The following is a 14,841-nucleotide window of genomic DNA, read 5'->3' as shown; positions in this document are numbered from 1 at the left end:
GGGACACAACGTTTACCCAGGTTCGGGCCCTCTCGATGGAGGTAATACCCTACTTCCTGCTTGATTGATCTTGATGATATGAGTATTACAAGAGTTGATGTACCATGAGATCGTAGAGGCTAAACCCTAGAAGCTAGCCTATGATTCTAATTGTTGTTCTTGTCCTATGGACTAAACCCTCCGGTTTATATAGACACCGGAGGGGGCTAGGGTTACACAGAGTCGGTTACAGAGAAGGAGATCTACATATCCGAATCTCCAAGCTTGCCTTCCACGCAAAGGAGAGTCCCACCCGGACACGGGACAAAGTCCTTAATCTTGTATCTTCGTAGTCAAGCAGTCCGGCCAAAGTATATAGTCCATCTGTCCGAGGACCCCTTAATCCAGGACTCCCTCAGCGAGCTCGGCACCAGTGACGAGGAGCAGGACCACGTCGACAGGATTCTCGCGGGGCCCCACCAGGCCGATCGGGCACAGGCCCCACTCATCAAAGGAGGGCATTCTCGCGGCAAACTCATCCTTGTTCTCGCAACGTTACATCAAACAGCTCTTCCTGGGCATGTCGTCCGGCAGAGGGGTTCCCGTCAAGACCGTAACACTGTCTCCCGCGTCTTAAGAGGAAGCCCTTCCTCTTGAAACCTCATGTGGTCCTGGCTGCTGAGCAAGGCCCACATCGGGCGGGAATGGCGTTGAAGTGGAGCGACTCGGCGCTTGACGAACTCCTTCACCACCATAGGCGCAGTCACACCGCGGTCCTTCAACCTCCTCAGCCTGGCCCAGACGGGAGCAAGGCGGGGACTCGTGAGCTTCTGATGGCCCCAACCGGAGTTTGGAACAGCAGGCCCCGCCGGGGCATGGAGCAGAGGGTTGAGCACATCGGCGTCGACAAACACCCATCGTGTCCGGAACTCGCTCGTGGATGGAGGAAGCTCAAAGTCAATTCCCGCTCCTGCCGTAGCGGCCACGGCCTGGAAGCTCACGCACCCCGAGCTCTGACGAGGGTCAGTCAGATGCAATGAGAAGAAACTGGGGAAGAAGGCCACCGAAGGAGCGATGCCCATCATGGATTCGCACAAAAAGGTGAAGACAGCGAGGAGGGTCATAGATTGGGGGTCGAGATGCAGCATGTGGATTTGATAATGCTCGAGCACTGCATTGAAGAAGGCAGAGAAGGGAGGAATCAGGCCTGCCCAGAGGGCATCTATGAAGATTGGGACCTCAATGGCGGCCCGGGCCAAGCGAGTGCGCGACGCGGGCCAAGCCACCGTCTCTCCCCACTCGTTGAAGCTGGAAGCAAGAATTGGATGCACCTTCTCCATGGCCTCGTCGTTGAGCACCCGGGGATGGCCGAGCGCCAGTTCGACGGCCGGAGGCGCACTCGGCGAAGGCAAGGGCTTCTTCCCCTTGTCTGCTTGTTTCGGCGCCATGGCGGTGGAGCTGGCAGGAGGCAGGTCAGATCGGAGAGGAGGAGCAGAGTCTCGAGGAGGAAGAGAGATTGGGGAAGAAAGACACGGGCAACGGAGGAATAACTATGTAGACTGCGGGGGTCGCATTGCCGGGCGGATTCAAAGGTAGCGTGGGAAGTGGATACGCCCATGTCCAATCAACCGCCACGCATCGACCAAGGCCACAGGCTTTGGGGGCCCGCGGCGCTTCATACTTGACCCTTGGCTTCGCCGCGAAGCCAAGCCTGAGCGCACCTTGGGCTCGGGGGCTACTGTCGGTGTTCTGGGAACGGGGGTCCCCAGACTTGCCTGCCTGCGGCCCACGGCGTGGCTATGCTAGCGGGCCTGTACGGCCCATCTCCATCAACAAAGCGTTCAAGACCCTCGCGAGAGGCCAAGCCTCGCGAGGCGGTGGCACAAGACCTCCTCGGGAGTGGCCTCGCCAGGCTGCATCGCGAGGAGTGGAGATATCAAGGCGGAGCAAACCTCACGAGGCTCTCGTGATGTGAGCCATGACGATCGAGACCAGGTGGGCGCCAGACGGGCGCCAGCGCGTGCAGCATCCTTGTTTCCTCTTTGGTGCTAAGGAGGCAAGCACAGGCGAGGAGTACCGAGGCATCAGGCAAAGGTTGACATATCGGTGCAACGAGACCAAGACCAGCAGGACGACAAGACGGAGGTCACCGTGGAGCCCAAGACGGTGTCACCACCAGAGCCTTTTGCAGGCGAAGACCGCTTTTGTCAGGATAGTTTGTACTAGCTGTCCCCTTTCAAATTCGCCCGCCGTTGTTGGCTCCCTTCTCGCTCAATATTTGGGGAGAGGACCAGGGCCTATATAAGTAGAGCTAGCCACCACAGTAGGGGGACGGCGAGTTCTCGCCCACAAGTCACAGAGCACAAGAACCCCTTAACCACAGGAGGCCGTTCTTCCCCTTGTGCTGTTCTTCATCAGCCCAAGAGGCAATCCACCACCACACACTGGAGTAGGGTATTACACTACAATGGTGGCCTGAACCAGTATAAATCCCGTGTCCTTCTGTGTTGCGAGTTCGTCGAGTTCGTTCGCGAGACCTTAGCAAGCTAGGGAGTGGATCGGTAGGAGGGAAAGAACTTTGCGCGCACCCCAGAGTTCGAACCTTAAGGGTTTTGCCGGAACCCCACATCCGACACTTTCGTACAGGATTTTATTGGCCTACGGCCTGAGCAGATGCATAGGACCTCGTCCAGCGCTGTGTTGGATGCCAACTCTTCACCAACCAAAGCCATATGCCCCCAACCGCCCTACAAACAATCCCCATTACATGGCCCTTTGCGGTCTGGGGCTTGGACATGGTTGGACCCCTTAAAGGGGAAGCCATAAGAAAAAATATCTGCTGGTCATGGTGGAAAATTCACCAAGTGGATAGAGGCTAGACCAGTTAAAACGGCCGAGTCCGGACCGGTGATTGCATTTATATCCGATGTGGTGCACCGTTATGGTGTCTCGCACAGCATCATCACCGACAACGGTTCCAATTTCATAGCTGATGAGGTGAAAACCTGGTGTGCTAATCTAGGCATTAAGCTCGATTATGCCTCTGTCAACCACCTGCAAACAAACAGTCAAGTTGACCGAGCCAATGGTCTTATTATGAGCGGCATAAAACCCAGGCTAGTGCGGTCTTTGAAAGAATCAGACAAGCACTGGGTCGAGGAGCTTGACTCCGTACTCTGGGGGTTGCGGACCACACCCAACCGTACTACCGGATACACACCTTTCTTCATGGTGTATGGCACAGAGGCTGTATTGCCCTGCGATATTATACATGACTCACCTCGAGTGCGTATGTACGAAGAGAAAGAGGCCGAGTTGGATCGGTAGGACAGCCTGATGCCTTGGAGGAGGAGCGTGACGTCGCCAAAGCCCGTTCAACATTTTATCAATAGCAGGCTCGAAGATATCAAGCAGAGAAGTACGGGCCAAGACTTACAACGTTGGCGAACTCGTTCTACGCTTGCCGCAGAAGAAAAAGGACAAACTCAAGCCCAAATGGGAGGGTCCCTTCATAATTGACGAAGTTCTTACCGGAGGAGCGTACCGTCTTCGTGATGCATCAGACAATCGCCTAGAGCCGAACCCCTGGAACGCGGCCAGACTTCGAAGGTTCTATGCCTAGCGCCGAATTCTTTGTTCATCTCCTTCTCCCCTGTAGTATCCATTACTTTTTCTCTCTTTTACACCTTTTTTCGCTTTAAATCTGTCATAAGGCTTGACCGAACACTGCTGACGTACACATATTTACATATGTATGCCCATTATGCCTGGAGGCTTCTTGAACAGAAGCTTTTCATTATTCACTGAGCATCAAGCTCTTCATATATGAGTCTTTCCATATGTACCTTTTCTTCGCCACTATATGCATCGATATGACTTAAGTTTTGGCCAAGCTGGGTCAAAAGGGAGCACCTCTGCGATTGCTACTGCCGGGTCATCCGGATGTGTACCTCAGACTAGGTGAAGCCGAAAGCTAGCGTTCTTAAGGGAATATTCGGTCGGCGAATTAATGATTTTTTTGTAGTCACTCCATTGCAAACCGCCAGAAGTTATACACACTGTGATGTTCACATCACAATTCGGACATGTATACTAATGCATGCACACACAGGGAAAGGAACCCTTAACGAAACTATTCACTCTGGAAGATGTTTCCTACTATTTCAATGTAATATAACATAACTAGCAGAATACAGCTTGTCTGTTCAAGCAACTATGACCCCTACGCCTAGTTTTCCATGCATACCCTGTCTATTCGGCCGCGAGGGTATTCGGAAACACTCCGCACCATCCAGTCCGGAGGTTGGAACGAAAAGTTCTGCCATGACAAACGCTATACAATTCAGCTAGAATTACATAGGGTAAGGAAAGTACATAGTCACTTGGACTCAAACACTTCCTCCTCTATACCTTCCAACAGGCGGTCTAACTTACAATCCTGTTGGGAATATTTGGCGGCCACCTCTACTTGGTCATATACTAAACTAACGGGAATTTCTTCCCCATCCGACCCTAGAGGTCCGACCCGAGCCATGTGATTAGGATCAAGCTTGGTATACCGAGCTTTCACCATGGCCCAAGCCTCTCGCGCACCCTCTCGGCAGGCCGATATCTTCCATAGCCAGATACGCCGCCGCGCTCCTTTGAACAGCTCTACAAGCTCCTCCATACTTCCTGGAGGGGAGGCGGATGGCCATAGAGCCTTGGCAACACTCCACATCGCCAGCCGAGCCTGTTCGTGCACTCTAGATAGCCCTTGCAGCAGATCACTTGATGATCCGGACACCTCCTCTTCAGGATGACCCGTCAATATACCTGCAATCATAACTATATCAGTTCCATCTATCTCCGAACTACTTTATAAATAGTTCAGACACATACTGAATATGCCGGCCCGCAGCTTCTTGTTCTCCTTCACGGAATCGGCCAGCTGGGCTCGCACATCCTTCAGCTCCTCGCCTAGCTGGGTCTTGCAATGCTGGAGCTGTTTCTCTCAATAATGGCCTGCTTCAGCACACGATTGCCCGTAGCTTGTAGCCTTTTGGCTTCTTGCTCATTCGCTTGCGCGACTTCCAACGCCTCTTTGAGCTCTTCTGACAATTATGCCATGATATAGGCAAGACTGTTAGCATTAATGGCATATAATTATATTTTCTCGATAGAGGGGAATATTACCAGGTGACTCCTTCTTGGACTTTTTCAGTTCGGCGCTCGCAACATTTAGCTGCGCCCGACATTGCTCCGGCTCTTGGGTTAGCAGATTGTTCTTCTCTGTAAGAACCTGGTCATATAATGGTCCTTAAATCAGTTGTACCAACTGCTTTCAGTCCTGGGGCTACTGGCATATGGCTATCCTATTCGGACAAAGAAAACTTACCTGCACATCTGTTAAATGCTGCTTTGTGGCTCTACTAAGCCCGTTTCGAGCAGCTCGGATGTACGCATCCGCCGAGCTGAAGGCATTGAGTGCCTCTTTCGAGAACTCAGGGTCTCGTAAAATAGCCCTACAGGGCCGATGATTCATGGCGCTCTCCACTTCCGAGTTGGTAACAGACATATTCTCCGAACCCTCGGCCGAAGGACACTCCGGCATTGTTCCTATATCGGCTCTTGCCTCTCCAACGGGGTCTAAATCCTGGGTGCTGGGAGTACGGCTGGCCGGACCCTCGGACTTATTCCGATGAACATTTTTCCTGGTACCAGCCAAACGTACAAGTTACAGTTGGATGTAACTACTAAAGTATATTTTCAAAATCTTACCTCTTTGACGAGGGACCGGTCGTGTCTTCACCGACCTTCCTTTTAGAGGCCTTGCTCGGCGCTTGAGCCGCTCTTTTTGGAGCCGCCCCCGGAGTAGCGTGACGCGCTAAACGCCTCCCCTGCAGGGCACGAGACAGTGCGATGGGTGAGGCAGTGTGAGGAAGCTCTTTCGAGTGAGATTTTTTCTTGATGACTTACGTGGGAAGCAGGAAGAAGACCAGGGTAATCGGCGATAATGGCCACTTCCGTGCCATCGTAGCTCGCCTGGTAAAACACCCCTTCTACAAGTACCACGAATATATCCGGGTCCTCTTCAAACCCAGGATCCAGGTCCCGGTTGTGGTTCTCAGGCTGTGGGGCGGGGCTGTAAAACCCTTTGGTGATTTTTCGCCAATGCTATTATAAGCGGATTAGAAATTTATCAAAGGTAATCCAGGAAGCGAAAAGAGTAAAGCAGAAGGATTGGGGCTTACCCAACTGGGAGGATCATACATAGAATATCCATCTCTGCGATTAATGCGAAGAAATTCCTCTTCGTCCCCTTTGAACAGCTCGGCCAGTATCTTGGCTAGAGCGGCGGGGGTGTCCGGACCTTTCTGGCCGCAGCGGGAGGTGTCATCCTCCCCATTGTAGTGCCACATCGAGAGCCCTCTATATTGAAGCGGCTGAACCCCTCACACTATGGAGGTCGCCATTACCTCAACCATTGTTAATCCGGACTGGGCGAGCGTCTTTATCTTGCCCATGAGCTGACGAACCTCCGCACTGTCGTCCTCCTCAAGGCTCCGGGGACGCCAACTATGGCGTTTCTTTAGCGGAACGCTTGCAAATTCTGGGAGACCCTTTCGGACTGGCTCGGGAAGTGCGACGTCCTCGATGTAGAACCATTCTGAAGGCCATTCTTTAGACGCCCTCCTTGGCGTGCCGGACAGGAATCCGGTATCGGTGATGCGCCACACTTCAGCTCCGCGCACTTCAAATATTGACCCCTCATGGTTAGGCGGGACAAGACAGAACAATGTTCTCCATAGTTCAAAATGGGCTTCAACACCCAGAAATAATTCGCATAAAGCGACATAACCTGCGATGTGCAGCATAGAGGCGGGAGTGAAGTTGTGCAGCTGGAGACCATAATATTCCAGAAGCCCTCGGAGCAACGGATGGATTGGAAACCCGACGCCTCTTAGCAGATAGGGGACGAAGCACACTCGCTCCCCCTGGATGGTAGGGGAAGTCCTCCGCCTGAGTCACGCTATTAAAGGAGGCCAACCCTGCTCGAATAGGGACCAGATCCGCGGGAGGAAGAAATCCCTGCTTTTGCAACTTTGCTAACTGACTGTGAGACACAGAGCACTTCTCCCACTCGCTTTTCTTTGGGCTGGAAATGGAGGAGGAGCTAGGAATGCTTGCCATGTTGGAATGGTTTCTCCTAGCAGTCTCCGAGGATCTTCTCAGCGTAGTGTCGCATGGATCTAAGATCCAATATCTTTAAATAGGCACTCTCCCTTGCATGGACGGGGTGTTATTCGCAAAAATACCCTGACTTTCCGCATTCGCTCGACACGTGGAAGACGAAGTTATTAGCGCGCAGAAGCCGAGGGGAACAATATTGAATCAACGGCCGAATACATTACTTGGAGAAAGGAACCCGCCTTGCAATGCCGAAGACAATTCGAACACCGAACACCTCGTCATTGAAGCCTGGTTCGGGGGCTACCGAGGGAGTTCTGGACTAAGGGGTCCTCGGGCGTCCGGCCTATTAGCCATGGGCCGGACTGATTGGCTGTGAAGATACGAAGACCGAAGACTGCACCCGTGTCCGGGTAGGACTCTTCTTGGCGTGGAAAGCAAGCTTGGCGATCAATCATGTAGATTCCCATTTATGTAACCGAGTCCATGTAACCCTAGATCTCTCCGGTGTCTATATAAACCGGAGAGCATAGTCCGGATGGATAGATACACATTACCATAGTCATACAGGCTAGACTTCTAGGGTTTAGCCATTACGATCTCGTGGTAGATCAACTCTTGTAACACTCATATTCATCAAGATCAATCAAGCAGGAAGTAGGGTATTACCTCCATAGAGGGGCCTGAACCTGGGTAAACATCGTGTCCCCCGTCTCCTGTTACCATCGATCCTAGATGCATAGTTCGGGACCCCATACCCGAGATCCGCCGGTTTTGACACCAACAATGATGTCATACTATGCTTACCGTATTATAAACTTCGTCTCTTTATCCTTAGCCCTCAATACAATGTGAATAAATAGACAATACATTAGCGATGGTACATGGTCATATGTTTGGAAACTGGTTTTATTATGTACTTTGCAATAAAATACAACTATTATTTTACATGGGTTCACCAGAATAAGTTCTGTATATAGACCAAAGCTATTTTGTTTGGTTTTGCTGCCTCCTTAATATCTTCTGTTCTGGTACTACTAATGTAAAACCTCAACTTTTCAGCGAGCTATGGAAAAAATGGTAGAACCGCCACCTTCTGAAGGTGGCGAGGCAACTATAACCGCAATGTCAGCTCTTGCTGCAGTGGGTTAGTACCTGTCTACTAACAATGCCAAAAGCACGTTCCTGCGTAATACTGGCTTGGTTGTTAAGGCAATCTTATCCAAACTGCCTCATGTTCAAGGTATGCAAGCTCAAAACAATGTTGTATCTGCGCTCCAGACAAAAGTCCATTCCCTAACAGAGACCCTTTGTGAAACAAGGAGAGACATTGTTCGATGTTGTCAAGATATGCATGGTTTTGAAACCAGACTATCAGATATTTGCTATGTTGTTCAGGAGCCTAGGAGAACTGAAGGCGAAGGTTATGGTGCTCCATCAGACAATACAACATGAAAACGTAGCAATTAGGTCAAATGAACTGAGCTTCTGAACTTCTGGTGGTGCATTTATCTGCTAGACTGTTAACTTTTATGCCAACCTTCATTTTGTTTTATAGTTGTAATTTGTTTTGGTGCGATACAAAATTTGTTCTTAACATGCAGCCACCGGCTGAAGAAAACAGCAAGCCATTTTTGTATAGTGTAGGGTGTTCCCTATATTTGCACTGGTGGCGAACTTTGATGCCCACCGGCTGTAGTTAACATGGGCCTCCTACGTACCGTAGAAACAATGGGCCTTCTAAGGGCCATAGAAACAATGGGCCTTCTATGTGGCATAGAAACAATGGGCCTTATACGGGCCGTAGACACAATGGGCTTTCTATGGGCGTATCATCAATGGGCCTTCTACGGGCCATATGATCGGTTGGCCAAACATGGGCCAATAACAGACCACATTATGGCCGTAAATGGGCTAGAGTTGAAATCTTCCATTCATGGGCCAACCATAATGGGCCGTCTTTAATCGGCTGTATTTTGATGACACTATGAAAACAGCCCAACGAATTAACGGGTCACAAACGGGCCGACTGTAACCACGGGCTGAATTTGGCCCACAAGCAGAAAATGACAGTAACGGGCCGTAAGTAAACGAATGTGGAAATGATGCCAAGAATAAATGGGCTCCGAGAAGGCCGAAAGATAACATGGGCTGGAAACGGCCCAACGGAATAATGGGCCGTTAATGGGTACACAGTGATACACTGTTCATTACGGCCCAGTTTCACCACGTGCCGTTAATGGGTATAAAGTGATACACTGTTCATTATGGGCCAGTTTTACCACGGGCCGTTAATGGGCCGAGAGTAATAAGGGCCTCATATGGGCCGAAAGACGTCATGGGCCATACATGGGCCGGAAGTTAAAACGGGCTGGATTTATATTGGACGGCCCAGATGACGCTAGTGGGCCTAATTCGGATAGGCCATAAATGGGCCCTGGGTTAGCAGGCTGTAAATGGGCTATATGCGAACAGGCCATTCACAGGCTTGCCGTGGGCCGGCCCGCCACCTTTTGACCAAGTCAAATGGGTCGGCCTTTTCACAGGAATGGGCCTCTATTGGGCCGTGCCACATGTCAATGTATCATGGGCGCTTTGGGTCCAATGAGTGGATGACATCCGTCCCAACAGTGAGCCGACACGCGTTTCCTCCAGCCAATGATGATTTTACACGTGGAAAATCCCCATTGGTCGGGGCGGTTAACGGGTTATCGGATCCAAAACCGGACCCGATAGCTTAACGGTGTTCCGTTACGGTGGATGCCACGTGTCGGTCACCCTTGACGAAAGCACTTCTATGACGCGCGATTTATCGTCATGGAAGTGGACACTTCCGTGATGATAATTTTGGTAATTTCATGGAACCTTATACGACAGCACAGGTATGACTATCTTGATTCTGTCATAAATTTTTCATGGATGTACATGCATGACAGAAAACGTGACCTACTATGACAAACACGTATCATCACGGAAGTGTATTTTTTTGTAGTGATAGTGAAAAGTTAGAGCAAGAACCTGTGATGGTGGAGTAGGGGAGATCTGCTCATCATCAACACAGCTACGTTGACTGTCTAGCCTTGCGTTGTCTTGCGAATCTTGTTGGGAGGATGGCGGAGTAGAATCTGTAGAGACCCTCCATTTCAGTTGCTCAGAAGGACCACCATAATACAATGCCTTAACAATTCCCTTCCGCTTTATTGATTTTTCATGCTGAGGTCAAACCGACAAGAAAAAGGAATAAAATTCGCTCTTCAGAACTCATTCATGCATGATACTGACGAACACTACTCTGATGAAAGTCAAAGTCATGTAACGAGGATCGAATATGTACGAAAAACTATACGGCTTGACATATTCACACCTATGATGTGGTAACTAAGCAGAAGGCACTTCAACAAATTAGAAGCACTGCAAGCTAGACACCATTTGGAAGGTGTAATCAATATCACTCTGCCAAGTTAAAACAGTCTCGTCATAGGTGGCGTTCATCAAACTAGAAGCACTACATTATAAATCATATTCAAGACGCAAACCAATATCACACTGCCAACTTAAAGGTGTCCCATCATAAGTGACTGATGCAGGATACACAAGAAGAGTAGTTTCATGTAAGAACATGGTGTGATAGACAGATATAGTATGTACCAAAAACAGGAAATCATGTCATATTCACACATATCATGTGTAAGCTAAGCAGATGTAGTTTACACTAATTAGGAGCAATACAAGCTAGACACCATATGCAACATGCAACCAAATATCACACTGCCAAGTTAGAGCAAGCACCTTGGATGGTGGAGTAGGGGAGAGGAGACTTGGAACTTGTAATGCACTAGAAGTACAAGGAGAATCCGTACAGATGCTCCATTTACGTTGCTGCAGAGGACCACCATCATCGCCTTCCTTACTCTTTTCCTTCCTATTTTTTGATTTTTTCTTGTCAAGTCAAACCCACAAGAAAAAGGAATAAAATTTTCTCTTCAGAACTCATTAATGCATGATACTGACGAACACTACTTTCATGTAAGGCAGCCGCATGATAGGAGGATGGAATATGTATGAAAAACAGGACGGCATGACATATTGACATGTATGATGTATAAAGTGTAAACAAAGCACAAGGTGTTTGAACTAGTTAGAACCAATGCAAGCTAGAAACCATATGAAAGATGAAACCAATATAACTCTACCAAATTAAAAGGGTGGCCTAAGAAATGTATTTCACCAAATTAGAAGCAATACATAGCAACAGGCTAGAAATAATATGCAATATGCAACGAATAAAGGTGTCTCATCGTAAGTGATTGGTGCAGGATACAGAAGAGAGGTAGTTTCATGTAAGAACATGGTTAACACATAGATGTAGTGTGTACCAAAAAAAGGAAGGCATGTCATATTCACAGGTATAATGTGTAAACTAAGCATATGCAATTTACCCTAATTAGAAGCATCACAAGCTAGACACCATATGCAACATGAAACCACATATCACACTGCGAAGTTAGAGCAAGCACCTGCGATGGTGGTGTAGGGGAAGTGCGGTCTTCAAGTACAGAGCTACGTTCAATATCATCATTTAGGGTTGCTGTTTCTTGAGAATCATGTGGAGAGGATGAAACTGCACTCTTTATAAGAGTAGCGTGTCTCATACTAACCCACGGGCGTGACTGTCTCATCATAAGCGATTGATGCAGGATACACAAGAACAGTAGTTTGATGTAAGAACATGGTGTGATAGGAAGATGTAGTATGTACCAAAAACAGGAAGGCGTGTTATATTCACATGTATAATGTGTAAGCTAAGGAGATGCAATTTAGCAAATTAGGAGCAATACAAGATAGGCACCATATGCAACATGCAACCAGATATCACACTGCCATGTTAGAGCCAACACTTGGGATTCTGGAGTAGGGGAGATGAGATTTGTAACTTGCACTGTAGGAGTAGCAGGAGAATCTGTAGAGATCATCTATTTTGGTTGCTCCAGAGGACCACCATCATTCCGTGCCTTCGTCCTTTTAGATGTTTCCTTGTCAAGTAAACACACAAGAAAAAGGAATGAAATTCGCACTTCCAAATTCGTCGATGCATGATACTGACAAACACAACTTTTATGTATGGCAAGCACATTGTAGGAGGATGGAATATGTACGAAAAATGCTAAGGAGAAGGCGTTTCAACAAATTGGAAGCAATGCAAGCTAGACACCATATGAAAGATCCAACCAAAATCACTCTACCAAGTAAGATGTGTCTCATTATAAGTGGCACTTCAACCAATTAGAGGCAATACATTTTTGAAATTATATGCAAGATGCAACCAATATTACACTGTCAATTTGAAGGTGTCTCGTCAGAAGTGATTCATGAGGGATACACAAGAAAAGTAGTTTGATGTAAGAACATTGTTAATAGAAAGACGTAGTATGTACCAAAAACAGGAAGGCATGTCATATTCACAGGTATAATGTGTAAACTAAGCATATGCAATTTACCCTAATTAGAAGCATTACAAGCTAGACACCATATGCAACATGAAACCACATATCACACTGCAAAGTTAGAGCAAGCACCTACGATGGTGGTGTAGGGGAAGTGCGGTCTTCAAGTACAGAGCTACGTTCAATATCTTCATTTAGGCTTGTTGTTTCTTGAGAATCATGTGGAGAAGATGAAACTACACTCTTTATAAGAGTAGCATGTTCCATACTAACCCACAGGCGTGACTGTCTCATCATAAGCGATAGATGCAGGATACACAAGAACAGTAGTTTGATGTAAGAACATGGTGTGATAGGTACATGTAGTATGTACCAAAAACAGGAAGGTGTGTCATATTCACATGTATAATTTGATTTAGCAAATTAGGAGCAATACAAGCTAGGCACCATATGCAACATGCAACCAGATATCACACTGCCATGTTAGAGCCAGCACCTAGGATTGTGGAGTAGGGGAGATGAGATTTGGAACTTGCACTACAGCAGGAGAATCTGCAGAGATCATCTGTTTCGGTTGCTCCAGAGGACCACCATCATTCCGTGCCTTCGTCCTTTTAGATTTTTCCTTGTCAAGTAAACACACAAGAAAAAGGATTGAAATCCGCACTTCCAAATTCGTCGATGCATGATACTGACGAACACAACTTTAAAGTATGGCAACCACATTGTAGGAGGATGGAATATGTACGAAAAATGCTAAGGAGAAGGCGTTTCAACAAATTGGAAGCAATGCAATCTAGACACCATATGAAAGATCCAACCAAAATTACTCTACCAAGTTAGATGTGTCTCATTATAAGTGGCACTTCAACCAATTAGAGGCAATACATTTTTGAAATGATATGCAAGATCCAACCAATATTACACTGTCAACTTGAAGGTGTCTCGTCAGAAGTGATTGACGAGGGATACACAAGAAAAGTATTTTGATGTAAGAACATGGTTAATAGAAAGACGTAGTATGTACCAAAAACAGGAAGGCGTGTCATATTCACAGGTATAATGTGTTAACTAAGCAGATGCAATTTACCCTAATTAGAAGCATTACAAGGTAGACACCATATGCAACATGCAACCACATATCACACTGCCAAGTAAGAGCAAGCACCTACGATGGTGGCGTGGGGGAATTGCGGTCATCAACTAGAGAGCTACGTTGACTATCTTCATTTAGCCTTGCTGTTTCTTGAGAATCGTGTGGGGAGGATGACACTGCACTCTTTAAACGAGTAGCGTGTCTCACAGTAACCCACTTGGGTGACTGTCTCATCATAAGTGATTGATGAGGGATACAAAAGAGCATTAATTCGATGTACGAACATGGTTAATAGACATATGTAGTATGTATCAAAAACAAGAAGGCATGTCATCAACCACATTTGATAGCGTGAAGTTAAAGCAAGCACGTGGGATGGTTGTGTGTGGAAATTGAGATCATGAACTGCAGAGCTACGTTTACTGTCTCCATCTGCTAACATTGCACCCTTTAGAGCGCTGAAATGCTTAGTGCTTATCTTCAAATTACACTGGAGCAACTTCTGTCTTTTCTTTTTTGTATTCATCAACACTGCGTCAGAGTCTGAAATACCCATGCATATAACAACAATAGTGTGAGTATGGGTGAAGTGTGTGCACAATAGTACAGTGTAAAGGTAACAGATAGTTAGTCGGTGAGAAATAAATGACGGGAGACATATGATAGCTCTACAACATGCATGGCACACGAAATTACTAGATTCTAGGATTTTGAAATATGAGCACATGGATGGCTGGGAAATGCAGATGCTCCTCTAGCAGACCACAAGGTGTGGTCCTATGAAAATAACAGTCGACTAAAAACAATAGGTCGGTCCATTTTTTCTGCACCGTCCGATGTACAAAGAATGGGAAGATCGCCTTCATCTACCTCCAGCCAGTCAGTGTTACGATCTTGCTCGAAACGCCAGCGACCACCGGCCCAGTCCCCTGCCTACGCCCTCCTCTCGACCTCACCGCACCGCCGTGCTTGGCATCGCCCCCGGCCATCCCTTCAAGCCCAACCGACCTCCAGATCGGGCGCAAGCAGCTCCAGTTGGGAAACGTAGTAATTTCAAAAAAATTCCTATGCACACGCATGATCATAGTGATGCATAGCAACAAGGGGGGAGAGTGTGTCCGCGTACCCTCGTAGACCGAAAGCGGAAGCGTT

The sequence above is a fragment of the Aegilops tauschii genome, chromosome 6 (genome assembly GCF_002575655.3).
Source record: "Aegilops tauschii subsp. strangulata cultivar AL8/78 chromosome 6, Aet v6.0, whole genome shotgun sequence".
Classification (NCBI taxonomy): Eukaryota; Viridiplantae; Streptophyta; class Magnoliopsida; order Poales; family Poaceae; genus Aegilops; species Aegilops tauschii.
The sequence above is the reverse complement of the archived record's forward strand: the minus strand, read 5'-3'. Positions refer to the sequence as shown.